The following is a 27,622-nucleotide window of genomic DNA, read 5'->3' on the forward strand; positions in this document are numbered from 1 at the left end:
TTTTTCACAAAAGGTTTGTGTAGTGGATTCCAGAAAAAGTCTTTCAGGGAAATTTCTCCTCATTAAACAATGACTGCCATGAGATTTTTGAGGCATGGACTCTTACAGTCTTAATTTTTTTTCCTGATATTTATTACAATTGTAAATTGAGAATTAGGTTTTAAGAGCCTGCACACTGTGTTAGAGAAAACAAGAACCAACTGTTTTTCTTTACCTGATAGATGGCACCACTGTGCCTAAGTGCTTTAGAATAGCATACAGTTATGATCCTCCAGTCTTCATCAATTGCATTGGTAATATTACAAGAAAACAGAACTTTTGGCAAACTGCAGCCTCTTTAAGTATCCCTAAGTATCTTTATGCACAGTCCATCCCCTAAAAAGTTTGCAATCTAAATAGACAAAATTGCCAAGGAGATTAAGGGAAGTGCTTGCAGAGAGAAAGGTAAAGTGAATTGCACAAAGTCACCCATTTAATTTATAAGATGGTTAAAGATGTGCTTCTCTATGTCCTTAGAACTTAGGTGGCAGTTTTTCTTGCTGGTGGCAGATTTAAGGTTTGCTGTCTCACAGTCCTTCTGTTTTAGTCCCAAGATTTACAACATCGCAGTAAAATTTATAGCAAAACGTAAGATGTCAGATCTGAAAACTGCAGGAGTCTTAAATACGGGAAAGTTGTACTGGGTCACTTTTAGGTGCTTGTAAAATTGTATCAGTCAATCTTTTACCTTGTACATAAAAACTCTTACACCACTCTGGATTTTAACTCTGTATATGTGAAATATCCAATATACGATTTAGCCTGAGGGCAAAATGTTTTACTGACTTTTGTTAAAAGTAGTACCAACTGGAAGCATCCCAAGTTCATGACCTCATGATGGAGTAGTGAGAAGCTCTCCAGCAAAATGGTTTCTTTTTTCCTACCTGAAAATGCTGATTCATCAGAGGGACAATGATTACAATGTTCTTTGGAAAGAATTCAAAGCAGACAAGAAAGCAAGTGAACTTTTGCTGGAAATCTCTCAGAGTTCCCTTGCCTGGTTTGTCAGCATCCTGTGGTCTGCCTTTTAAAGGAGCTGAGAGTGTGGGGCACTGGGTTCCCCAGTGCTGGTTCCCCAGCTCTGGGGCAGGCACATCCTCAGTGAGTACCTCCTGTTTAGGCAACAATTTATCCTGTCAGCTGAGGGTGAGGATGAAGAGCACACAGGAGAAGAGTGGACCCCTGGCCCTCCTGACTGGGAGAAGGGCATCACTTTCCTTAAACGTGTCTGTAAACAAGGAGATACAAACGTGCATGGCAAAATTCTGGCCCACAATCCCTCTTTTTTTTTTCCTGAATTGCCTGCATTCACTAATGCAAAACATCATTTTAAACAGAGAATTGGAGTTTGGGAAATGAAATGCTGTTTTTTCCTCTTCTGTGGCACAACAAAAGCATTCATGAGAACTCTCCACAAGTTGAAATTAGCTCTCCCTTCATACCCCTGGGTTCTGCTCAGTGATACATTTACACATTAGAAATGAGAAGAAATGGTGCTCCAATATTCTTCACTCAGATGCAGTTCTGCTAAGTGCTGGCTAGGGGAAGCCTTTCACTGTGAAAGATGCTACTCAGCAGGAAAGTCTGGTACTTGCTGTCAACCACAGAACAAGAACAGACTTCCAAAAAACCCAAAGTCTCCAGGACAGGGCCTAGATGTTTCATGTTAGCTGAAGAAAGAGGCTTTCCTGATATGCAGGCACTATGGAGCACAGATACAAAGAATTATGTCCTCATGAGGCTGTCTGAAGTGCTGACCAAAAGAACACAAAGGATTGCTGACATGGAGGCTACAGCTTGCAGTGCTATAGAGATTTCAAGATTTAAAAAATCATGTTTTTCTTGCTGTGAGCTCTCCATCCACTGCTGCGGAGATACTTTAATTTCTCTCTGTCTTAACTGGACAATCTACCCTATGCCCCTTTAAAGCACAGTGCAGAACCTGAAACCTTTTTGATGTGGTTTTCTTAGTTGTCCTTTAATTCTATTTCTCTCTGAAAGAAAAAGGAAGGTCTTTTCTTTTCTTGATATGTTTTTCTTCCTCCAGGTACTGTGGCATGATAATTTTCTATTACCCAGTTTTGGCAACCACCTTGGACTATGCGTCACCACTGCTGCTAAAAAAAAGCCCAATTCTCTTTTATGAGAAATAAAGGGATTCTGTGGTAATAAGACCAGTACAGAAATTCATAAAGCTGAAGTTCTGCTATGAGGGAAAGAAGGTGTTTCTTCAGGTTGATGTGGCTGCAGAATCAATCTCACTGGGTACAGAGCTCTCGGTTGTAAATGCTTACAAGAGGATGAAGGTTGGGATCTGAGGCTATAAACTGATCCAGGCTTTACCAAAGGACCCAAATAACTCACTACTCTTCCTTGACTTTTAAGTGTTCCTGAGGACTTCTCTAAAGGATTTGAGAGCCCATATTCCTCTTGTGTGTGGATGTACAAGTGTATGGCAAGGTTGCCAGGCAAGAAACTTCTTCAAGACAAGACTTCAAAGGCTGAAGTCCTTACTGTTACTGTTTTTTAAAATAGAAATTTGGTACATCTCAAATTCTTGTTTTGTTTGATTTATCTGGTTGACTGGTTGTTTGAATTTGCAATGTCTCTTGTCCTTAATAATTATGACTTCTTCCTTTGATTCCAGACTAGGATGTAACTTGGCAGGTTGGTGAACAAGGAGCTTTGGTTTGTTCTATAGGAGCTACTGGTGCATCACATATTTTGCATCACATGAAATCCCCCTTCAGAGCAGAATAAAATCCTATGGAAATCCCTGCGGGGAGATTTCTAGAACACCTTCTTGCTCATCCTGTAGAGATGTGACTTCTTTTCATTGACACTTTGGGAATTGTTCATATGTGTTGTCATTGAATTGTGACATATAAGCCGTCAGGTCTGAAGCTGAATTTAGCTGACTGGCCTTTTTTGTGTGAGTTCAATTTAGTTTTGGATTTTTTATTTGATTTCTTTGAATAAGCTTAAGAAATCAAAAGCAAAAAGGCTGCTAATTTCTAGGATACAGAAGAAAAGATGGTCTCATTGCATTGCAAAGGTAGCTTTATGGACAAATTTATGATGTCTGGGTACAGGTCAAGTTAGTCAGCTTTGACATTTTCCAAAGTGCTGTACTATTCCTGAGAGGGATCCTTGCTGTGATGAGTACAGTCCCACTGACACTGGAGCAATAAATGCTTTTTGACACAGTATTTCAAAAGAATTACAGCAGTAGTTTCTGGATTTTACTCAGTCTGATTGTACAGAGCAGATAAGGGAAGTTGGATGGCTTTCAACACCTAAACAAGGGTCCATAGAATCATAGAATGCTTTGGATTGGACCTTTAAACCTCTAAAGCTCATCTAATCTAACCACCCTGCAATAAGCAGGGACATCTTCAACTAGATTAGGTTATTCAGATTGCCATCAAACCTGTCCATTTCTTCACAGAATCAGAGAATTGTTGGGGTTTGAAGGGACCTCTTGAGATCATCTAATCCAACCCTCTATCAAGGCAGGGTCACCTAGAACAGGTGACACAGGAACACATCCAGATGAGTTTTGTATGTCTCCAGAGAGGGAGACTCCACAACCTCCCTGGGCAGCCTGTTCCAGTATTCTGCCAGCCTCAGTGTAAAGAAGTTCTTCCTTGTGTGGAAGTGAAACTTCTTGTGTTTCAGTTTATGGCCATTGCTCTTCATCCTGTTGCTGGGCACCACTGAAAAGAATTGCACCATCCTCTTGGCACGTGCCTTTGAGATATTTACATGTATTAATGAAATCCCCTCTCAGTCTTCTCTTTTCTGGACTAAAATCCCCAGCTCCCTCAGTCTCTCCTCATAAGAGAGATGCTCCAGACCCCAAATCATCTAATTATCTTTGTGACCCTCCAGTGGAACTTCTCCAGTAGCTCTTTGTCTCTCTAGCACTGAGGAGCCCAGAAGTGGACACAGCATTCCAGATGTGACCTCACTATCAGAGCAGAGTGGGAGGATCAGCTACCTCAGCCTGCTGGCCACACTTTTCCTGATGCACCTCAGGATGCCTTTGGTGCTCCTGGCCACAACAGCACTTTGTCAGCTCATGGTCAACTTGGTCACCCACGAAGGCCCCCAGGTCCTTGGTGAATCCATGCTGACTATTTCAAATTACCTTCTTTTTGTATGCATGGTGACAGCCCTCAGAATGATCTGTTCCATCACGTTTTGAGGGAGGGAGGTGAGGCTGACTGCGTCCTCCTTCTTGTCCTTTTTGAAGATGGGAATAACATTGGATTTAAGGTTGCAAAAAGGCCTCTAAATCATCAAGTCCAGCCACTTAACCTGACACTACAGGTCCACCACTAAACCCTGAATCTTTCCAGGGATGATGTATCTACAACCTCTCTGGACAACTTGTTTGCGTGTTTCACCACCCTTGTTTTATAAATTTCTTCCTTATATGTAGTCTGAATCTACCCTTGTTTAGTTTAAATCCATTACTCCTTGTCCTATCACTACAGGCCCTACCAAAATGTCTGCCCCTATCTTTCTTCTAAGTCCTTTTACATCTTCCTGAAAGGCCTTATAAGGTCTTCTCTTTTCCAGGCTGAACAAGCTGAGTTCTCTCAACCTGTCTTTATAGGAGATGTGTTTGAGCCCTCTGATTGTCTTTGTGGCCTCTGGGTTTCCTCCAGCAGGCCAAGGTTTATCTTGTGTTGGGGACCCCAGGTCTGAATGCAGCACTCCAAGTCTCACCAGAGCAGAGTAGAGGGACAGAATCCCCTCCCTCAACCTTCTGGTCATACTGCTTTTGATGCAGCCCAGGATGTTGTTCGATGTTTTCTGGGCTGTAAGCATATATTGCCAGTTCATATCCAATATTTTAGTTGCCAGCACCCCTAAGTCGTCTGCAGAGCTGCTCTCAATCTTTTCATCCCCCAGACTGTATTGACAGTGGGGCTTCGTGCAACTTAAAGAGTATGAGTGCACATGTCAAAGGTGTATGGACAAAAGGAGAACATGGTAGAGCAGGACAAAAGAGGAACTGCATCTCCCCCTATTCAGACCCAAAAGCAGTATTCATGTCCTTGAGGTAGTCCATAAACACATAAGAGGAAGATATTTATAAAGTTGGTGCCTCCAACATGAATTGAATCCTCTATATTGTATTTATCTTAGGTGAGCTGTTGGTATTGTGACAGGTTTTTGTTTTTACTGAGGAAAAAAACTTGTGTGGGTTCTTTTAAGCATTACTTTTGAGGTGTACTAATGTTGAGGGGTTTTTTTATTATCTCTTTGCAAGTACTGAGTCTGTGCCCTCTCACATGTTGAATAAGGGAATAAAAGCATTTCCCTGAAAAGGTAGAAAGTGAAGGTGTATTAAAAATTCAGCAGTAAGAATTCAGTTTAGATCTTGGTTCTAAAAGATCAAAATTTTCATTTTCTACCTGGTAGTGTCAGTTGCTAGTTCAGCTTCTTCTACTTAGTGTCTCAAGGCTTACTTTTTCTTAACATTTTTAGATCTTTTTCACAATCCACAGCACATAGCTGGATAGGATTTTTGTAATGATTATTAATCTTGATAGTTTCCCACTTTGCTGTTATGGTAAATTATTTGAAGTGGCAGTGTGGTTTTTCATTACAGAGATCAGTCTTTCCAATGACGCTTCGGCAGGATCATGAAAAATGTCTGCTTGATGTTACTGTGACTATCGTGGAGATCACTTATGACCATTTAAGATAGTTTGACACAGTTTAAGATGTACCTACAATGGAAATAGCAAGTGTACTAGGAGATAGATTTTGCTCTAGGCAGTTGAATCCAACTGAGCAAAATGGTAGAGGAGCCTGCAGGCTTTTTTCAAAACCCCTCCTACATGCTTACGCTTTCCCCTCTGCATACATATTTATAGGATCAGATGCAGGCTCTGGATATAATACTCTAATGTATTGGTCAAATCCACACCTTCTGAAATTGGAGTTCAGATCCAGCCCTTTGGGTTTGTTTGTGACAAGAAACTCTGCCAGTGCAAGGCTCAAATACATTTCCATTAGTTCTATCTGTTGCAAAAGCAGGATACTTCCACAGACTGTCTTTCCAAAATCTCCAATTTATATGCTCAGATGCCTAATTTTGTCCAATTAATGATTGTTTTTTGGCTTTTGGTAGCTTCTGTTCATGAATTTGCTAGAAGGAGTAAAAAATTGTTTGCATAAACATTTTTCCTGAACAACCTAGATGTCCCCAGATACTTTCTATGTTTAAGAAGCTCAGAGTGGTTGAAGTGCAGCATCTTCTGCATATGTCTTCTGACAATCTCCTTAAATGTGTGGTTAAAAAAAATATTCCTTTGGTGTCTGTCAGTTCTTTAAAAAAAGAACCTTAGAGAACAGTAATTTTGCTGTGCACCCACCTGATTCCAACTCTGTGAAACACTGATCCTTTTAATGCCAGCAGCTCTTTGTCAGGTTGCTTAGGCCACAGTTCACAAGCAGTTCTCCCCAGGGGCATGAGATGTATGCAGGTACTGAATATTAAGGTTGCCTGGGTGCCACACTGAGCACAGAACCTAAAACCTGTATTGGAGTCTTACTTGTCTCTGTGGCTTCCTAAGCCCTCACAACAGAGCTTTCCCTAACACACAAGGCTGTGTGCTTTGCAGACATGCATTATGCAGCTCCTCTCCCTGATCTTTCCAAGAATAGAAGTTGCCCTATATGCATTGAGGATGTGAGGGAAGACCCAGGCTACTACAAACCTGCTAGTCTAACCTCAGTTTCTGGAAGAACTGTGGAGAAGATTAAACTGGACTGTACTGAAGGGCATTGAAAAACCAATGCAGTAATCGGACACAACACGAGTTCACAAAAGGAAACTCCGATTTCACTAGTTTGATATCCTTCTACAATAAGGTCACCTGCCTCATGTGTGGAAGGAAGGTGGTGAATGTAGTTTTTTGGATTGTTGTAAGGCTTTTGATACCATCCCTTACAGCATCCTTCTGTACAAGTTGCCCATCTCTGGAATGAGTGGGTACACGCTGAAGAACCGGCTGAACAGGATGCAGAGGGTTTTGGTTAATGAGGCTACATCTGGCTGATGATGGGTCACCAGCAATGTTCTTCAGGATCAGTTCTAGGGCCAGTGCTGTTGAGAATACCTCTCAGTGATCTGGAGGCATGAATTGAATGCCCCATTAGCAGGTTTGCTGATGATGTGAAACATGGAGGTGATGTTGACTCTCTTGACAGACATGAGTCCTTGCAGAGAGATAGAGTGGGGCATTGGGCAGTCATCAGTGGGGTGAAATTTAACAAGTCCAAATGCTGGATCTGCCTCCTGGGATGGAATATCATGGGCACAAGTGAACTGGGGGAGGAATGGCTGGAGAGAGCCCTGTGAAAAGGGATCTGGGAGTGCTGGCCAGCAGCAGCTCCCTGTGAGCCATCATGTGTCCTGGCAGCCCCAAGGGCAAACCTCATCCTGGGGTGCATTGAGCAGAGCACAACCAGCCAGCCAGGAGAGAGGATTACCCACTGCATCAGCCTCACCCTGGGCACTGTGGGCAGGTCTGGACCCACCATTTAAGAAGGTTGTGAAGATCCTTGAATGTACTAGAGGAGGGCAACAAAGGTGGTGACAGGGCTGGAAGCAAGTCCTGTGAGGAGAGCTGAGGTCTCTGGGCTTGTCTGACTTGGGGAGGAGGCTGAGGGGTGACCTCATTGTTCTCTGCAGCTTCCTGAGGAGGGGAAGGGGGGAGGGAGGTGCTGAGCTCTGCTCCCTGGGATGCAATGATAGGATGTGTGGGAATGGTTCTGAGCTGCACCAAGGGAGATTTAGACCGAGCATTAGGGTGCAATTCTTTACTGAGAGGGTTGTCAAACCCTGGAAAATGTGTCCTAGAGAGGTGGCCAGCTCCCAGCCTGTCAGTGTTTAAAAAACATTTGATCAGTGCCCTTAACAGCATGCTTTAACTTTTGGTCAGCCCTGAAACAGTCAGGCAGTTGGACTACAGATGATCATTTAAGGTCCCTTCCAACTAAAATAGTCTGTTCCATTCTATTTCTAGGAATAGCATGAAATTCTATTGTGTTTGACTTAAGGGAAGCTGTATTAGGCAAAATGTGGGCCCTTCATGGTATTGTCTCTAGGCTGTATTGACCATTTTATTTCCCGTTCTCACCTGTTACCATTGCCTTTTGAAGTAGGTCATTTTCACTGGGTTGGATTGTTTTACCCTTGATCCCATTTAAAACCTTTCTTCTTTAACATGCAGCAAGTTCTAAAAATATGCATACCTTGAAAGGATGGGAGAGATAAGGATGTGAAAACCACCAGTACTGTCATTTGAGATGCTTCAGATGACCACTGCATTCACCTTCATGTTACTGTGTCATGGTAATCCTGCTTAACCATTCTCTTACTCACTCATTCACTGCCTTGACAGCCCAAAACCCTGTGAAATTACTTGCCAGCTAAGGTGAGAAAGTTTAATACAGGTGTTTGCAAAGGCAGTTCCAGACCTTCAACGAGATAAAAACATATTAATCTAGTCTATATTTAGATTCACTGTTAGGGTAATGTGGATTTTCTTAGAATTCCTCTCACTACAAAGAGCATTAGGTAGCCATCCCAGAGCTTTTTAAGAAACTTGTTCAGTAAAGATTCCACACAAGTCAGTAGATCTACAAAGGGTTAAATTTGACTTCAGGTGCTGGCCAGAATTTCTTGCAAAGTTATGGAGATACCCATGGAGTAATGAATTCTCTCTGTGGCTTGAACTGCTTTTCTACCACTGCGTTTAGATTTGACTTTAAACCTGAATCTCAACATGTTTGTTTCTTCCTCCTGTTTTTAATGAATGCCACGTACTTGGCCTTTGTGAGTCTACAGCTTGTCTTTTTATAGTGGTTGACAGAGCTGTTGGTCACATTTGCTGCGTTTCTCTTAAAGGATACTGAGGACTAGCAATTTTCATTCTCCTGCTTTTTTTATGGGGGTTAAAATGTCCAGATTGATTGGGTGGGGGAGAATCATGTCAAGTCAAGCTTTTCTGACTGTGTTTTTCCTCCAGTACAACTGTCTGTGTATTAAAAAGGATGTTAGGCACATTTATGGTTGAACTATGTACTTATTCTTCACAGGCAGAGAGCTATTTTGCTTCTCCCAGAATTATGTGACCTTTCAATATAGAGAGAGATACTACTCTCCTTATTTTTAAAAATTATGGATTATTCATTAAGAAGAATGTGAGTATGAAAGCATGTTATCTGCCAATACTCCTTTAACTTTTAGCCTTAGCTTTCCCTATGTCTTTAGCCAAACAGTTCTACTCTTCTACCTCAGTTGGCCTTATCTGTAAAAGAAGAATTCGTTATCTCTGAATTTCAAAGGAGTGTTGTAAGGATTAATTTGCTACGCTTTCTGTTGAATGTTTTGGAAAATTATAGATGCTAAGAAAATATTGTTTCTAAAGCATTTTTGTTTCGTGAATTTTCTCTGAAATACCTCATTTTTATGCTAGGAATATTTATATTGTGGACATTTTTTTACGACAACATGCATTTCCTTTGCCACTGTGAAACCCCATAATATGAACTCTAATAACAAATTGCTCAAAGTATTACAGACAAAAGACTGAATTCAGAAAACCTCAGTATCTTACAGTCCCCTGAAATTCCTCATTATTTAGTGATACTTAATCACATTAATCTGGAGTAAATCTCTCTGTGTCATTGAAATTCTGCTAGGCATTCACATTATTTCTAGGGACTTTGAAGTAGACAAGATTTTGGATTTGTTGGTGTTTTGGCATTTTTTATGTGTTATACTGAGGAAAGAAAAAATAGTTCGATAGACATGTTTCACAAAGATACAGCATTTAAAAATAAGTCTGTCTAGCAGCATTAGAATAATGTATTGCTGTCTCTGTTTCACATTTATGTTGTGCTTGACACAAGATAGCTTTGCCCATTTCCCACTTTGATAGGTCTTAAAGCTTTTTTTACAATTTTGATGAAATGATATTTTTTTCATATTTATCTCTACCATGCAGAAACAAAAGGCGGTTGGTTTGGACACACTGCACTGTGTTCAGTGAACCTGGTGGAGCTGCACCAAGGATTGATGGCTACCCAAAATGTTCAGACTTTCTGTGTGCAGCACAGCACCAGAACTTCATGATTTCTCATGGAATCCCAGCTTCCCACATCATGTGAACATGCTAGAATCGGAACTCTTTGATGAGGTTTATTTTTTAAGCATGGAAAGTAAAAAAATAGACCAACCACACATAGCAAATCAAAGAACAGTTGCACAGAATGCTCTTCCATATTTATTACTGGGTTTAAAATACTAAAATCTAAGATCTGGAGATTTTTTACACTGCACATGATGAAACTAGCAAGAGAAAGCATCTGATTCTTCAGTAAATGTCAATCCCCTTAATGGGAGTCTACGATATATTTCTAAGCTGTTGTTACAAGCAACTAACCTGGGTCACAACCTAGATGAGGCCAGAGACTGAAGAATTCAGTTGAGGGAAGAACTCTTTACTGGAGCAGACAAGCACAGACGGTTCAAAATGAAACTGTATGAAGCTTTGTGTCAGGTTACAAAGGATGTTCATGAGATGACCATTAGGTGTTGCTTTCCTAAACTGTTCAAAGAACTCAGTATCACCGGCCTGCTTTACCTGCTGCTTCCCCTTCAGCTGGTGATTTGTAGGGGTAACTGCTGTCTTTTTCACAAGACACGTAACAGATTTTGATCCAGATCTCCACTGGATGGACTTTACTGTGGGTTTAAGCTCCCCTTTTTCTCTTTATTGTAAAGGTTTCTGTTGAAAAATGTGATACAAAATTAAACAAGTATTATATGTCCCTTCCAGAGTCTAATAGTTTTAGGACAGTAAAATCACAGAAATCAGTGTATTCTGTCAGCTTTCTGCTTTGTGCCTTTTAATACATGCCAGTTTTCATTCAGATTAGAGTCCAATACCAAATCCATCCCGTCACTGAATATCCCCTGAGTTTGGGGACTCACACATTAAAATATTCAGCAACCCAAGTGGACTTTAACATTTTCTTTTTTCTGTTTTTGTTGTGAATATTAATTTCCTGTAGGGTTCCCTGAATGTGCTTTGCAGGGGATAAGTGGAATGGGTAAGGAAAGAGCAGCTTGCTGAAGAGACAAGAGTGTCAGCATGGTGTCATACCCAAAGTGGAAAGATTTTCAGAGAGAAAAAAGATGTAGCTATCCCAAGAGACATCCAGCCCCCTGCTTAATTGCTGTGTGCTGGGAGATCAGCCCATATTTCTATCACTGTGTCCACAAACATCAGCAGCTCAGAATGAGAAAAAAATTCACGTAAATGGCAGGGCCAGGTATGCGCCTCTCCTTCCAGTAGTCCCTCTTTTTTCCTGAGCTTATTTTCCAGTGCATGATATGAAACTATTAGAGAACATCCGAAAGAAGGCAACAAGGAGGGTGAAGGGCCTTGAAGGGAAGCTGTATGAGGAGCAGCTGAGGCCATTTGGTCTGTTTGGGCTGGAAAAATGGAGATTGAGGAGAGACCTTGTGAGAGGAAGATGATGGGCAGACACTCCTGCCCAGTGACAGGACCCAAGGGAATGGCCTGAATTTTTCAGGGGAGGTTTAGGTTGAATATCAGGAGAAAGGTTCTTCACCCAGAGGGTGGCTGGGCACTAGAACAGGCTCCCCAGGGAAAGTGGTCACAGCACCAAGCCTGGCAGAGTTCAAGAAGCATTTGGACGGTGCTCTCAGACACATGACTCTTGTGGTGTCCTGTGCAGGGCCAGGAGTTGGAGTTGACTATCCTTGTGGATCCCTTCCAACTCAGCATATTCTGTGATTCAATGGTCACAGCTGTCAGCCACCCCTCAGCTCCCTCCTCGGAGGGGATGGCAGTACATAGTGCCTGGGGAAGCACTTTGGAAAGCTGGAAGTTTGTTTTTTAAAGTGCTTCAGGCTGGATTGGACCAGAAGGAAAGTTTCAGAAGGACACATACCACAGACCTGAGGAGCTGTCCATTCCCACTGTGGGTCTGCACACCTCTGTCAGTGCCTTTTCCATCAAGATTCTGGTCTTTGGCTGGCTCTTTGCATGCATTTTGGAAGCATCTGTAATAGCCCTGACCATAAGGAGAATTACAAACGAGCTGTGCTATGCAGGAACATGACTGCAGAAACAAGGCTGCTGGTAGCTATACATACTTGATATGGAGCATGAGGGAAGGGAAATGCTGGGGAAAAAAAAGAAGTAACAAATACACAAATCTGTTACATTACACTGTATAATCAGTGAAGTGGTAAAAATGAAACTGGCTACCTTATTACACAAGTTAAATAGAAAGAAAAATAATAAGCAAAAGTGTGATCAGGAAAGAAATACGACAGGCAATTTGTGAAAGAAGTTGAAAGTCATCTAGAAGTAGTTTATCAACTGAAGCAAGAAAGCATGTCTGTTCCTGAGGATTTAGGGGGCCATAAGGAATATGTCTAACCACATGGACAGCATGCACCAGAAATGGGGATCATTTTGTTGGGCCTCACATCCTAGCACCACACCTGGCCATGTAGATGGGACATACAAGCCATTAGCTGCAGTCTCTCATTATGCACCACAGAGATGCACCACTCCTTAAGCAGTCAGGGCAGACAAAGAACCATCTTGGGCTAAGTGTTAAATCAAGTGCAAATTCCATTGTTGATCCCACTATGACGAAGTCCGAGAGCTCACTGTGCTTCACTTATATTTATAAACAACGTCATTCTAATTTTCTTGTGTCCTGCATGATATTTTCCCAAACATTATGATGGAGCTGGTCTAACTCAAAATCTCCTCTACAAATATTTGTATCAGATTCCTTTAAACTTCATGAAACTCTGCAATATTCTCCTTTGACCCTTGGAGAAGACTTGTATTGGACCTGAATTTGAATTTAAAATTTTCCACTATTTTGTTACTATTGAAACTGTTGGCCCACCAAATCTGATACACTAGCATTCATACATATCCCCCCTCTTCCCTGTACCCATTTCCTTCTTGAGGACATGTTGCAGCCTGTTTGCCTGCTTATTTTGGACTCCATGTACTGGTGGGTTCCTCTGAAACTGAGGTGGGGTTTACATTACTCCATAACTCATAGGGTTTTTCTGTGACAGCAAGCCCTGGGAGAGTGCACGCTGGGGAAGTTAAATGCTCCTACTTGCACAGAAATAGTAGTTCCTTGTCATCATTTGAGTTTGTTTATCTCCCCACCTCAAATGATTTCCAGATGCGCTTAGCACACTTTGAATCCTCTAATTATGCTGCTACAGCCATGTGACTGCTTGGCTGAGTAATTTCCTGCAGAAGGAGACAAAACTGCATGTAACAAAGCTCAACAAGCAATATTCGAAATGTGAACGAGTCACAGTAGTATAAAATAGTATGCTACTTTGCCCGAAATCTCCTACTGGTGCCACAGCCGTGTGGTACTTGCTTTATGGTAGCAAGCTCAGTGATCTGCAGGGAAGAGCATGGGTGGGGAGGGAAAGCTAGCTAGACCTTTGGCTTGTTTCCTTGTCATCTTCCTCAGAGGTCTCAGTGAGGAGGCACGATTCCCTGCCTTGTGGAGGTAAGAAGCAGTTGCCTTCTGCACCACCTGGGAGCCCAAGTGCATTCTGGCTGTTCTGCAGTGGTGTATAGAATGAAAAAGACAGAGCAGTTGGCACTAAATATGCAGCGATCTGCTGAAGACCTTCTTGATTTGTAGGTGATATATGAGAGATGGGGAAAGGGCAGATAAAACCCAATTGTTCCCATTTTACAAAAAGCCTTGCACTGTTTTCAGAACGCTTAATTGCATTGATTGTTCCGACCTCTGTATCTTCCTTTCATACGGGAGCTGGTCATTGAATTGCAACTTGTTTTTCAGCTGGCTGACAGTGGAGAAGGGGCTGTCTGGCACGGCAAGGCTGGATGGGTGTGTGTAGAGCATGTGTTTTCAGAGCATGACACTTAGGAAGGTTGCTTCTCAGCTGCCAAAAGCACAGCTGTTGCAGAGCAAGGGGGGGAGCCTGGCAGCAGCCTTGTAATCAGGTAGGCAAACGTGCAAACCATATGCTTATTCCTGCCTAATTTTATTGCTCAAAGTGGCGGTATTATTAGCAGGTAGCGTCTGGGTTCACAAAGTCCTCTTTTCTGCTGGTGGCAGTCAGGTGGGGTTGATGAGTGCAGCTGGGTGTGTTTCCCCAGAAGCCGATATCTATGAATGAAGAGATCAATAGCTGTGCTAAAAATCACTGAGCCATCTGGGATTTACAGATAGAGGATTGACTTGCAAATCCTACTGAAACTGAGATCTGCAGTAACTGCTGAATAACAGCACAAGCAGTGGAGATGGTATGGAAATTTATGTACAAGATCTGAAATGGGCTAGTGGTACTTTTCTCAGCCCTTGGTCACAAAGAAGTGCAGGAAAGGGTTAAAAATGCTGAGGTAGGGCGAAAATATGTTCTGCTGCCATTTTATTATTTTTAACCCTGTTGTTCACGTGTGATTTTGAAGGTACTGCAAGATGATAGGAAATGGAGCTATACTTTACCAGTAACTGATGGTTACCAAAAATCAGTGTCTGTGCATCTACATGAAAACAGGATAAGCCTGTAACCAAGCGGGAGAGAGGAAGAAAAAGGTGGAGACAAAAGAAAAGGCTTGTTCAGAAAAGTGCCAGAGGATGCACTTGGAAATGCAGTTTAAACTTTGAGCCAGTTTTGTGCTTATTCTGTGCTCTCTGGTTATGCAGAACTACGGCAGCTGCCAGGCTGCAAAGAGGAGCTAGGGACGAACTGAGACCTGGGAGTGGAAAGAAAGTTGTTTCTGGGAGTACAGAAACAATTTCTACTGTAGGTGAAGAAAGCCATGCATTTGTAGCAAAGACCAGCCATTTTCTATAGTACCTTTTCAGCATGGATTTTAAGTATGGAATTGGTCTTCCATTGATTAGCAGGGATATTTGCCTGACTTACTTAGCACAAAGAAATTGAAGTATGGGAAGTGTCCTGTGGGCTTCTGGTTAAGCTGTTCTAAAACACAGCCAGGGACAAAGAAGCTGGCATGGGATGCTGTGATTATAAACCTGCATCACAGTCAGGTAAATAGATATGTTCATGATATGGAGCAAAATGGGTATTGTGCTCTGCATACTTCTCTGCTGTCTTTCAAAGGGGACACAAACAGATGTTGAAACTCAGCCATCCACGATGAAGCTAGACATCTTAGTGGGAAAATAGTAACATGTGGAGACTACAAAAGCTAAACAACTCAGCTGATGTTCTAGAAGTTTGGGAAAGAACTGGAAATGCAAACCAAACCCCCAGCATTTTCTCCACTAACCCATTCCAGTAGAGCAAAATAACAGCTTTTCTCTTTTAATTGTTTCCTTTTTTTCCTGGCAGGTCATGACCTTGACCTTAGGTTAGCCTAGATAGTTGCACTGTCCTGTGCTGTTCTAGTTTCTATTTAAGAAGTGGTTGTAGTGGCTATTTTATGGTATTATTTATCTAAACCTTACATGTAAGAGAGGAAGATTTTAATGGTTGGTAATGTCATCTTTGTTCTAAGTTTTTAAAATGTGATGCATGATTATTGGTCTTCCCTAATAGCGGTATTGCTAACTGTACCACATGTTCAGAGGTTTGTCAGCACTTACAGTATTTGCCAAATCTTTTTCCTGAGTTTATTTCTCAGCGGAGGTATCCACAGTAAAATAACTTCAGGTAAAACATTGATAAGTATAAGGCTTCTTTCATATCTGTAGTTGCCACTGGAATCATACAACAGTTGCAGTGACTTTAACTATCAGTGATCTAACTCCACTGCCCTTGTTGATGTGTTAGCAGAGCTACACTTCCTGCACTGGCCTTCCTAAGAAGCAGAGCCAGGTCTTTGTAACTCTTTTCTGTTATTGAGACTGTAGCCCTGCTTGTTCTGCTCCCAAAATACAGACCCATGGCCAGTTGAGATTAAGAAGCAGTTTATCTTGTCTTGGGGTACAGCTACAGGAGAATGTCCTTCTCCTGTGACCTAGACCACTGAATGTCGTCTCTCTGCAGGGCACTCTCCCCAGGTAGGCACTAAAAGGTTATAGTCATCATTTCTGTAATGCCATTGCTCCATGATATTACAGGGGACATCTGTGGAGTCCAATACATTCACAGCTATCAAGAAAGCTCACTAGATAGTCCTGTATCACAGCATATCACTACAGTATCTTTCAAAGATATTGAAGAAAAAAAAATGTAATTCATATGTCTTCTTACAAAATCTTTCTCTGTGCTCTGCAGTCTCAGGAGATCAGAAGTTGAATGAATAAAACTTTCTGAAAAAAGATTCTTTCAGCATCTTCACTTATTTCTATGCATTACCTCCATGAAGGCAGTAAGAGTGAGGATTAGATAGGTAGGAAAGCACAGACCTATTATTTTTCGTACAAGGTGGTCAGTCTTACTGAAGATTAGACTTTTAATCTCTGAAGGAGTCATCATGCTTTATCGGATAAACAATCTGCAAATGAGAACTTTTCTGAGAAAACTGTGTGATGGGTAACAAAGAAAGAAAATGGTCCAACACAGTCTTTCATATGTTGATTAGAAGAAAAATTCTAGTTCAACAGTGAAGCTAGGATTTGATTTATCAAAATGAGAAACAGTCTCAAACTTTGTTATTTTTGCCTTGATTTTCATGCAATAGACTCCAATAGGTACGTGAGTAAAGTCCAGATGCCTCAAACTTTCTAAGCATACCCCTCTCAGACAGTAGAACAGAAGGTGTCTGACATTTTTAACAGCCTATCAACCTGATAAAGGAGCAAATGTGTCTCTTAGAGATTTTGTGCTTTATTAACCTGAGAGGGTAAAACAAGCAAAAAACCCCACAACAAACAATACCAAATAAAACTCAAACAAACAAAAAAACCCAAACCAAAGAAAACAAAAACCAAAAGCAAACAAAAAAAAAAAAACAACAAAACAACAAAACCCACAAACAAACCCAAAAGACAAACAAAAAACCCACCACAAACAAGCTCAAAACACAAACAAACAAAAAAAACCAAAACTAACCCAGAAAAATCTGTGCAAGGTTGTATTTTTGAAATAAAATGACATGGGGAAACGTGGAATGCACTTACAAGTGAAGTGCAGAGCAAACTGAAGCTGCAGCTGTGACTTTGACCACCATTGCCATATTTCTGCCTCTAAGTAATTCATGTTTCACATAGTATTGGTCTGATAGACCCACGTGAAATGTCTGTAAGCAATGGCAAAATGTGCTTGATTTTCTAGTTCTCTTAACCAGTTGTCAGAACTGCATACATTCACAGTGTAGGCAAACTAAGAAAATGCTGGAAACTTTTGAAAGTGTAGCTGTAGTGAAAAAACTGTTTTCAGAAAGAGAGAGCATTTTTAAGAGAGTCAAGTGTTGATTAAAAGTTGTTTTTTCTTCCTCATGACAGATGCAAAGAACAAGAAAGGAAGCCCACACTATCGAGTAAACAATATTCTTGCTTGATAATAGTTTTTGTCACACTTTGAGTTGTTTCAGAGCAGTGAAATAGAAAAAAAGTCTCATGTGATTGCTCAGAATTTGCTCACTACCAAAATAAATTGTAGCATTATGCTCAAATTTTCATGTCATTTTTTTCAAAGTTTAGTTTTTTAAGCATCTTGAATTTGAGTTAGACTACTTTTCCCAAAATCGTTTTCCAATTTACCAAAATCCAATTTTGAATATACCAATGCTACTTAGCATCAAGAGGATAATATAGATCAGAAGGGATTTCAGGATGTCAGGGTGGTCAATTCAGTGGTAAAATGTTAAAATGGTCCTTCAGTCTGGAGCAGTTCAGTATAAGAGTAGGCAAAACTTTGACAGATTCGTATTATGAGTCTTTTAAGCTGTAGAAGAGGTTTGGGAGAGTCCATGTGAGTAAGAACTTTATGTTAAAGCTTTGGGGTTTTGGTTTGGGGTAGTTTTTTTAAACTTATGCAATGGGAAACTCAGTTTTGCTGAGCACAGCAAGGCCAGGCATTCCTGAAAACAACCCCCCCCAATACTGCACCTTTTCCAGGCGTGATGGTTGTCTGGGCTTCAAGCCCACCACATACTTTCTGTGGTGTGTTTTGCCCTCAGGTATGACTCTTCAGATGTGAACCTAATCCAAAATGTTTTGTCTTTTTAATTTTGTCAATTTATGTACGTTTAGGATTGTATTGGGAAAACACTTAAAAAGCAAAAACGCTTTAATACCCTATTGGGAAATGATGTTCAGGAGAATCCCTCTGAGTATGCATGGATTTGATATCAAGTCAGAGCCTTTTCAAGAACGAAAGGAGTCTGCTTTTGGAGTCAGCGCAATTACACAAAAGATGAATCTGTCTCCCTTTGTACCTTTCCCACCTTTTGCTTAATGTGGTGCAGTGAACTTAAACTTGAAACTTGTAGAGCACCATTTTCACTGATAGGAATATCTGCTGATTAATCAGGCTTCAGTACTTAGCACTAAATCTTGCTTCCTATAATTGACTATTATGTCATGCTAATGAGATTTCTTTCAGTTTTACTGCCTGCATGCTGCTGATCTAGACAGCTAAGAATTTTGTATTATTTTATGTTCGCCTATGCCTTACTGACTGTTTTGCTTTTTTTTTTTTCCTCTGGGGGGCAGAGGGAACAGTAGAATACTTCTCTGCTAAGTATTTTGTCTCAATCTGAAACAAGTGAATAGGTGTGTGTTTAAGCACGTGAGGCTTCTGAGCCATCTTTATTTTAATTTTAAAAAATCAAACAGAACCTGAAAGTAGTATTGTATCTTTTTTTAGTAACTAAAATAAAAAATTGCTGAGAATAACGATGGGAAGTGGAAGGGGGAAGGATCACATTTTTAGGGAAGGAATTAAATAAAGAAGTAATGGCTTTTCTCCTTTTATTTCTGCAACTCTAAGCAGTTACAGCAGTTACAGAGTGGAGTGAAAAGATCTAAATGATGTAACTAGCCAAATGTACTTTTTCTATTTCCCAAAGGCAAAGCAAATCTACTCATTGGAGACCTGACCCAGATGAGAGTTATATCTCCTGGGGAAAACTTCGGGTGTTGAAATGAGCACTGAAAGAAAGTTGGTGGGATCAATGGCATGGAGAGGCCTGTCCACTCTGCTGCTGTGCCCAAGCTGCAACCACACATACTTTAAATTTGCCTGTTTTGCTCTAATTCTTCATGGACGTGGCTTATACTGTATAGCCAGTACGAGCTGCTTGGAGGGTCTGGAGAGTGAGTCATATGTGAAGCAGCTGAGGGACCTGAGGGTGTTCAGCCTCAAGAGAAGAAGACTCAGAGTAGACTTTACCTCCCTGTACAACTGCCTGAAAGGAGGGTGTAGCCAGGTGGGGGTCAGTCTCTTCTCTCAGGCAGCCAGCAATGGGACAAGATGGCCTCACATTGTGCCAGGGGAGGCTTAGGTTGGACATCGAGAAGAGTTTCTTCACTAAAATGGTAGTAAAGCATTGGAATGGGCTGCCCAGGGAAGTGGTGGAGTCACCATCCCTGGAAGTGTTCAAGAAATTACTGGACATGACACCTAATGCTATGGATTAGTTGGCATGGTGGTGTTTGGTCAAAGGTTGGACTTGATCTTGGAGGTCTTTTCAAACCTTAATGCTTCTATGATTCAGTGTTCATCTCACATGGAGGAGATGCCCAGGGATATTTCATCTGCACAAGATGTGGAGCAAGTGTAGTTCTTTGAGGGGAGAGACAGATTTAGCATTCAGGTGACTGTTATTTGTTACTCCTATCTGTAAGTCACATCACAAGTGAGAATAAAGGGTTTAGCCATGTTGAACTTGATAGACTTATGCTATCTTACATTAGCAGTGTACTGAGCTAATTAGCGTGGTGTTCTGCATATTTATCACAATGAGAAAGAAGCTTTGGCCCATTCACAAGCCATGGAGATGCACTAGCTCCAAGGCGTGAGTGTGCAGTCATGAGCAGCAGGACTGACTAACCTGCACTTAAGAATCCTCCTTTAGGCCAGAGGTGGTGGGTTTTCCCCCTTCTGCCAAAACATAAGCTATCTGCAGAGATAAGTAATCCTTATCAGTTATCTACAGATGCCTTAAACAGCAGAAGGAAGTAGAGGCCTTTAGTCTGTATGCCATGGTGTTGAACAGTGATTTGTTGGGATTTTTTGCTCAAAGAAAAAGGGAATTAACAAAATGAACCCTGCACCACCAATCTAGAGTGGCCACTAAAATGTCTGGTCTTGGAAAGCTCTCAGGCTGAGGAGGGTTAGGGGAAACCATCTGATAAAAAATCGAATCAGCAGTGGCTAAACACAGACATTTCTTGCAGGGACCAACCCAAAATAAAGAAACCATGGTTATGAGTCTCTGATGATCTTCATCGTAGGCACTAACACTAGTTACCAAATCCACAGACCAACCCAAACTGTCCTAAGGGGTGGACTGCAAATCAGAAGCTACAAATTCATGTTTAAATGGGGCACAGTCTGTGCTGATGCCACACTCTCTCCTTGTTGCATCAAGATTTTGTCCATCCACAGTGTAGATTACCCAAGAATTTTTTGTAGCAGTGATTAATTGGAAACCAGCCCTGCTTGTGTTCATACTTCTGTTTCTGATGCATAGCTTCTCAGAAGAACAGGGTTGGATTTTTTTATTTTTTTTTATTTTTTTTTTTTTAACCATTAAAATTGTCCCGTTTTTTTCAGCCTCTGAGACTTCTGAGTCATTTTGGAATGGTTTTGACCTGTTTAGTGCCTGAGTTTTTTTGCTTACAAGCTGGTTTTCCTGAAGAAGTTCTGTCACAATTGCTGCACTTGCAACCCTGCTTTTGTCACGTGTGACTGTGTCTGCAGGAGTCACAGTCTGCTGTTTCTCTGCTCTCTGCTTGTGAAGTCCATGCTGTCATTTCAGGAATTGTATTTGAAGATGGGATTAAAATTGGTGGTGTTTAGGCTTACATTTCCCAAACAATTGTGCTTTTGTTTGTTTGCTAATGTGGCTGGCTGGACACATTTTAAAGGGGACTGCCTTTTAGAAAATTCTCACCCCTCGCCTTTGAAAGTCTTCAGTGCATATTAAGCTAGGCCCATGTAGTCACTAGTCATATTTGAAAACATGAACCTTCAGATAGGCCTTTTTTTATTTGGTTGAGGTTATTTTTAAATCTTCTTTCTTTTGAGACCTCAAGGGAGAGACAAATTAATCATCATCTGGTGACACTCCATTAGGGAAACAAATTTCTTTTTGAAGCCTCTATGCAATTATTGCAAGGAAACTTTCATTGTGTCATAACCTCGGAGACTGAATGTGATAAGACAATGAAAAACAGTACCCATTTCAAGAATGCAACAAAATATTAAATTTGTTCTGTGAACTAGTTTGTGATATACTTTATCATCCTTAAAAGAGAGGTAAATGATCTAGAATGGAGTACTGTGTCAGGTGTGTGCCTTTGTTTCTCGGGCCAACTTTGTGCATTATGTGAATGTGCATGTTTGCATAAGGACATACTCTCGGTGCCTTCCTTGCCTCCCGGCATCTGTAGGTTGTAAATGGCAAAGCACCAGGGAAGATAACTCATTCCAACTAATCTTGGAAACTGAAGCAGTAGCTCAGGGGAGTGGGATACCAGGTTTGGCACTGAAGGCTGGCAAAGATGTAGTGAGTGTGGCTGATGCTCAGAGAGTTTGAAGGATGGGGACAGGTTGTTGCTGGCTTGCTTTCATCTCATTCCCTCCAAGCAAGCAGTAGCATACCTGAAGGCCATCGCCAAAGCAGAGTGATGACATGCCATTACTCAGCCTTGTTTAGGGCTAGAAAGACAGAAACACTACATTTATAAATGCATGCCCTAGCTGTTTCCTGTGTTGGCTTGCCTTTTCTTGAGAGACTGAGAGAATATATGTTCTCTGAGCAACAGGCTTGCCATTTGGGTTCCAAAATAGGATGCATTCCCTGCAGCTGAATGAGGTGGCTCTTCCCTTGGTGAGGGCCCTTGCTCCATCCAGCCTGGAAGCTAAGAATTTAGAATGCATGTAAGCAATTGCTTCTTTTATCAAAGCAACAGTGATTTTGTGAAAAGCAGTCAGTAGATCCTTCAACATGTGTCCCAGCAATGCAGATTTCTGTCACTTGTAATGAAATGCCCAATGGCCAGCAGGACAAGGAACCAGGCACCAGCTGAAACTCAATAGGAATATTTTTCTTGGCTTTATTGGGCAGAATCTAGAAGTCTACAATCACTACATGAAACTGAAATTGAATTCTGGAAACATGTAATTGAATTGAGACCTGGGCACTCTTGAGATGATAATGAACCACAAAAGCCTGAGGTACTAGATTATGATGCCAGCTCTTATGGTAGGCATCAATTTATCAATTGCTTTGATGCAAATGAGTATCTCATACCAAGCTAAAAATGTGTTTCTGCGGCAAATCAAAGCTAAGCAGTAGGATTTATATATAGATAGATAAATCGTAGCTGTGCTTAGCAGTGCTTCCCTCACCATTTTTCACAGGGACAGTAAAGTCATTAATCTTTGCTAGTAAGAAGCTTTTTAAAAAGAGACAAAAAAGCTTAGGAACATATCGACAATTTAGTGTTCAAAGAGAAAAGTGGTTACTGACAGGAGTCCTGTCTTATTTAAGCCACATCTGAATGTGTCACCTAGAGTAAGAGGGTGATAGATGGCAATTGCACTGCTGGATTGCATGTGCTGTACCACCGTGTGCTTTTTGGGCGGGTAGGTGAGATTCTGCATGCAGGAAGAGATACATTTTGAGCCTGACTGGGGCTTCAGGTCTCATTTGGTGAGGAAAAAGTGTACCCCAAAAGAAAAAGAGCCACTGGCACTGCAGAGAGGAATGCTGCTAGGAAGTCGTGTAGTACTCAGGCATATACTGCTTACCCTGGTATTCCTTCTGCTTGTCTTTTAAACGAAAGTACTGCTTTATAGTTTCTAATGCGCCCCACCAAATAATACATTCCCCGTGAAATGTAATGGGAAGTTACTGCTGTAATTAAGTCATTGATTGTTTAAAACAATTGCTAATTGTACGTGGTTGGAAAGCTGGGAGGATCTCACTGTCACTAATGTGACTGGATAATTATAGATTTTTCTTTTCATACTTTTTTCTGTAAAACATGTTTTCTTTGCAGTAGCTTTTATTTTTGGCCACCTAACTTTCAGTTCCCGTGACTGACAGATGCAGGCTAGCAATCAGCCCCAGGGCAGGAAAAAGGATGGAGATACTTCAGACCTCAATAATTCAGCCCGCCTTAGGGACACTCTAGGTAAACAAAGTATTCATTCTTATATGTAACGCATGTATGCTACTGTAAACATGTAAAAAACAAAGGTCTGTGCAATAGCAAAAAAACCTATATACCACTGGAAGCATCATCTTTGGGAGGCTTCTAAGCACCAGAATATGGTTCAGTAGTTCTTTTTTTAGAAAAGGAAACAAAAAAGGAAAACAAATAGCTTGGAAAGCCACCACTGAGATGCTGCTTCTGCATCTTGGCGTAAGAGCCTGTACACTACCCACGCACATTCGATATTTCTTTTCAGTAGGCACTGCGGTTGCTAGCTTTTACCACTAATCCTGAGGAAGCTGAAAAATGCCAGCTCTTTCCTGTTCTTCTCACAGCCTGTTAACAGAGCATCTGCATGGCACAATGTGTTGGCACAGTGCTTCTTCCAGATCGTGTGTCATCCTCCATGCATCCTTTTGCAGCAATATCTTGCTTTCTGGGGATATAGCTCTTCTGAAGCAAATGCCAGTCTCAGGCCTAGGTGTAGTAGTAACTTGCAGCCGCTTCTTGACAAGATATTGAGAGATTTTTAAGCGAATATGTCTACAAGGGCTGACTGCAGCCATCATTAAAAGTAAGCTCCTCTCTCCTGATGTCTGTCTTGCAGGCCTACTTCAGATATACAGTCAGTTTGTGCAAGACATTGCTGTATCTCAGTTACTTATCCACAGGATAAGTACATTTGCATGTAAAGGGACAGGAGCTCCTTCTGAGTCTTTTCTTTAGTCACTAAGCCTCGTATCTTTACAGAGGCTTCCAGAACTCAGTGCGGTACAATTACAAACTAGGGTTTTCTTCTGGTGCTCTGTGTCTGTTTATGCAGTTTAGCTCTGCTTTAGGTATTGTTGTATCTGGGAAGATCTTGCCGTGTCAGTGATGCCCTAATGATCACCACTGTAATGGGGCTCTTGCTACATAAGTACTGAATTCTGCTGGACTTACTAGTACTGAGTAGTAGATTTTCTCCACTCTGCATCCATAAAACAATATCTAAATTAAGACATATAAGAAGCCTTTTTGCAATATAGACTGCAAGGAAATCATTCTCTTTGAAGATAGTGTGGCCAGAGAGGTTCTAAGTGTGTTTTTTTCTTTGAAAATTACATCTGTAGTCATGGGTTCACTTGCCTTACACTGAGCAATGCAAAAGACATTTTAAAGTAATATTTGCATGTATTTGCATTCAGTTTAACATGACGGGGGTGTTTAATTCTGCATTAATCTGTGCACTGACTTTGTAGGAGATTTATAGCTTTATGGGGGAAGGTAAAGCCACTGAAGAGTTGACACAGATTCAGGGGGATGTTCTTCCCATTAGACAAGGCCAAAATGAAATTTCAATGTATACAGGAGGAGAATTATCAAACAAACTTCTCTGGGACTTCTTTTTTAGAAGAGGCCTTAAAGTATTGTGGTAAATTTAAAAAAAAAAAATTTTTTTTGAGGAATGAAGAGTGCCTGGCTTGTTTGTCTGCTTTTCAGAGTGAATGAACTCACAGTGTAGCCTCAGAGACACAGATGTTCTCCAACACTGAGGCTGAGAATGCAGCTGCAGGTGGGGCCTATTTGGCGCAGGAGAAACATTATTTGGTTACATTTTTTCCACGAGGAAAAGGGGGCAAAGGGTAAGGGTGTGGAATTTTTGTACAATAGCCTATGGCTAGAAAGTGATAGCGTTAGGGTTTTGCCAAGAAAGTGCATTCTCCAAAGATGCCCAGTTTCACTTGGGTGAATACATATATATAAAACACAAAATCTGTTAAATGCTTATTTAAATAACTCTTTATCAATTTAGTGGGTTGGAAGTACTCCTTGCATTTCAATTTTGATATTGGTGACTCCCTTTAAAAAGTCTTAAGAAGCAATGAAGTTTCATTTTCTTAGTTTGGATCTATACCTAGCCTTAAATACCCTAAGTGTTTGTTTCAATCCAGCTCTGAGAGAAGAAAAAGGCAGGGGAAGGTATGACTAAATGCTAAAACCTTCATACCATATACCAACATTAGAATTCTGTATTTGGATCAAAAATCAGTGCTAATGAACAAAAATTAAGATTTTAATGCTCTGCTCTGAGAAGCTATCCGGAGTAGAATGAGAGAAAATAGTAATTTTAATTGTTAATGGGGAAAGTAGCACAGGAAATTATTTTTGCAAAATGACATTGATCAGGACTGTAATTAAAAGGCATCTTAAAGAAATGAAGAGAAGCTCAGCATAGATTTAGATTTTAAAGCAAGCTGGATTTAGAATGCTCCAGATGTTTTGCTTAGAACAAGCTTCATTGACCTGGAATATCAAAGTGTGCCAGTGTACTCACTGGAGCATTGTTAATGCCTCTGGCTGGGTTTGTTTCAGGATCCTTGGTTTGAATTTCAGTGTATTTAATTTTGTGAGCACAGTAAACTACAGAGAATGATTAATCTACAGAGATTAAATCTATAAAATTATACCAACCATCCAAACACAAAGCTTTGCATTGTGACATCTCCCTGTTCTATTTTGGTTTTAACTAAGTCATCCCAAGTGTGTAAATCCATTGTTTACTGGAAACCTATTTTTGCAATGCTTGCATTATCAAAAATCTTTATCAGCACAACTATGTTTGAAAAATATTTTCACATTTTTGAAAGGCCTTGTGTCTTATCAGACCTGTCATTCCACCTTTTATAGCACCTTTTATAGCCAAAGATACCAGCAAGTAATGCCTGAAACAATTGAAAAATTACAAACAAACTGTAATCTTCATTAAAATGGTAGGTAGACAACTACCCGTCCTCCCAAGCAGTAGACAGTTGGAAGGTATTACTTTACAGAATGTTAGCACACAGTTTTAGATGTTAGAACTAGAGGACATTGATATTACAGTGTCTCATCTGAAACAGTGCCATGCTTCTTGTCAACAGAGGCGAATGAGTCAGGCTTGCAGCACCTCCTGTGTCTACTGAGACATGGAAGAACCACCCTAAACTTTACAAGTATCTAATATGCAGAGGCAAAGTGTATTTTCTAAATTGCTTCTGTGATGCAGTTGAGACCTGTGTTTTATATCTGAATAACCACCATCAATTTCAAAACATGTGAACAAAAAACAAAGGTTAAGGGCGTTGTCCTTCATGCCTCAGGACCCTCAGGACTATGCGTCTTTCCTAGTATTTTCCTAAAAGCTAGCATTCTCTTGATCAGTGTCCCTGAATTATATAATTTTGTCAAACCTAACATGACCAGCTCTGACACTGGACAGCTGTAAGCCTTTGGATATCTGAGGCTATGCACTGGAAATCTCAATGTCTGTAAAATTGTCTCAATGTCACTATTACTGTGCAGCAAAAATGCTGTGTTACGTGTTCAGAGTCAAATGTGGCAGGAGACAGAATGTAAAGACAGATTTATTCACTCCATGGGCTTTTAACAATGAAAGAAAACTTCACAAGAATAAGTAATAGTACACACAAGTTTAAGTGAGAGTGAAGAATTTTCTAGACTGATCTAGCACCTCAGCTAGCTCCTAATTTTTCTCCTGAATCAAACCTTCCTTTGTTTTCCAAAATGCCTGCTTCTGTCTGTTCTCAGAGGATAGGGAGAAGGCACAGAAAGAAATGAAGGAAAGACATTACTTCCTGTACCATCCAAATCTAGAATCCCTTTGTCTCTCCTTACAAAGCTGTACGTTTTTCTTCCTAGCCATGAAGATACCGCCTTCCACCTCCTCTATCAGATGCCTCAATTTAATATTACTTGGTTGTAGCTCAATAAGCACATTCCTGCCTTGGAGGCATTCACAGCTCCAGAAGTGCTAGTCCTGAACTCCACGCTTCAAACTTCATATAATTGTAATTACATAACCTCTGGTACAATTGTCAAAATACAAAATCTAATTGTATGGACAGTGCAGCCTAGAATGGGGAGCTGATGACGGGTTAACCTCCCATTCATACTCCTCCACACCATTAGTTTTGTACTAGTCTTTCTATGGACTTAGGGAAATTAATGTTTAAAAAGTTTGCACAGTCCAGTTATTTAATATGATTATACTGCGGCAAATGCCGAATGTGGTCCCATTGCACAGACTCAAAGCAGAACATGCAGCAGAGTAGCATTGCTTAGCAGTGTGCTAGATGAAGCACTGTAGTGCGTGGAATTTTAAATCCATGCTAAATCAGTGACAATGACAATGGACTCTATCAGTATAACCCCACTG

General features: G+C 40.9%; 1 protein-coding gene across 6 annotated transcripts in view; it reads left to right on the forward strand.

The window, feature by feature from the left end:
• Positions 1-27,622, forward strand: part of PHACTR1 (phosphatase and actin regulator 1) — a 304,928-nt gene that overhangs the window by 119,442 nt on the left and 157,864 nt on the right. Inside the window, exon 1 of one of the 6 annotated variants that reach the window (XM_066188363.1) lies at positions 13,999-14,123. The exons of the other annotated variants lie outside the window; for them this stretch is intronic. The gene's annotated coding sequence lies outside the window, so the exon portion shown is untranslated. Of the gene's footprint in view, positions 1-13,998; positions 14,124-27,622 lie in introns of those variants that run through there. 6 annotated transcript variants of the gene reach the window in all.

The sequence above is a fragment of the Chamaea fasciata genome, unplaced genomic scaffold, assembly GCF_029207755.1.
Source record: "Chamaea fasciata isolate MVZ Bird 193981 ecotype frontalis unplaced genomic scaffold, bChaFas1.0.hap1 SCAF_1, whole genome shotgun sequence".
NCBI lineage: Eukaryota > Metazoa > Chordata > Aves > Passeriformes > Sylviidae > Chamaea > Chamaea fasciata.